Here is a 1,362-nt window from a genome sequence, read left to right as displayed (position 1 = left end):
AGACAATTCTTCCCCGCAGTTAGATCAGCCATCTGGGCCTCCTGGCAGCTACATTGGGACAATTTATCCATTTCTAACCTGTAGCGAGAGATTACAACATTTATCTATCCTTGGAAATATCCCTGAATACCCTACCATTATGAGACTGCCCTTGACCCATCTATGTATTGGACACACTCACCTCACCCACAGTTTCCTTATGGCCGGAGGACCACAGCATTATTGTAATGACTGCCTAGTGCCACTGACTGTGAGACACTTGCTGGTGACTTGGGGAGTTGTTTTCTGTCTGAGTGCCGGCAGGTGGATGGCTCCTCCATCTGAAAGGTGCTCACAGAGAGAAGTTCAGCACCTGTGGTGGATTTTTTAAATTTTTTTTTGTAATAGAGGTACTGTACTTAATCGCTTATGATTTTTAAATAAATATGGGATTTTATATTTTAATTTTGATATTTAAACTTAATAGGGTTTTATTTTACAGTATTTATATCATAGTTTAAAATTATGAGTTTCATTTTTGGCATTAAATGGCCACAGGCTGCAATGCTAGATACTTTACCCCATCAGTCACTCTGCTTAGTACACTATATATTAGTTAAGAGCTGCATATTGATGCCATCTTTTACTGATATGGTAGAGAAGACTAATATGCTGGAGTTTGATTAACTCTATATAGGAACAACTTTTCCAGACTTTTACAAATTGAAAATTGTTACTTTAAGTTTGTATGTCCTTTATGACCTGACACTGGTGTATATACTATTCAACACAGTGGTGTGGTGGCTCACTGGCAAGGTGACCTTTGTGGATGACGGAGGCCTCGGCTTCGACTGAAGACGTGTTGAACTGGACGAGTCAGAGGCAGTATTTTAAATGGTTCGTAAGTGATATTTATGTTTTACCTTAAATATTTCCCCTCTATTGTTACAGGTGAGAGAGATTACCTGGGTGTTGGTACAGGTGAGAGAGATTACCTGGGTGTTGGTACAGGTGAGAGAGATTACCTGGATGTTGGTACAGGTGAGAGAGATTACCTTGGTGTTGGTACAGGTGAGAGAGATTACCTGGGTGTTGGTACAGGTGAGAGAGATTACCTGGGTGAGTTAGATACAAATATTGGCAAGAATTTTTTTCCATGTAGATTGATGGCAAGATATTTATAGTTGAAGCTTATTATTGGTATTAATGGGTAAAAAGGAGGGGTAGCTGTGCCAGGTAAGGCAGAGACTGAGATGGATGAACGAAATAATCACAGTTGTGGTCCCAGAGATGCATCACCTGGCAGGCTGTAGCGCTGCCGACTCTAGACATGATGGTTCTTTATTAAACTGTCCTGTTCATTCGGTTGTTCCAAATGACAGG

General features: G+C 40.6%; 1 long non-coding RNA gene across 1 annotated transcript; it reads left to right on the top strand.

Moving 5' to 3' along the window:
• Positions 1-204: 204 nt before the first annotated feature.
• LOC121879741 lies at positions 205-878 on the top strand. Its single transcript, XR_006091407.1, has 2 exons — positions 205-327; positions 773-878. It is a non-coding gene; the product is annotated as an uncharacterized LOC121879741 (long non-coding RNA).
• Positions 879-1,362: the final 484 nt, after the last annotated feature.

This window comes from Homarus americanus, unplaced genomic scaffold, assembly GCF_018991925.1.
Source record: "Homarus americanus isolate GMGI-L3 unplaced genomic scaffold, GMGI_Hamer_2.0 scaffold42643, whole genome shotgun sequence".
Classification (NCBI taxonomy): Eukaryota; Metazoa; Arthropoda; class Malacostraca; order Decapoda; family Nephropidae; genus Homarus; species Homarus americanus.
Note: the sequence above shows the minus strand (reverse complement) of the source record. Positions and strands in the feature narration are given on the sequence as shown.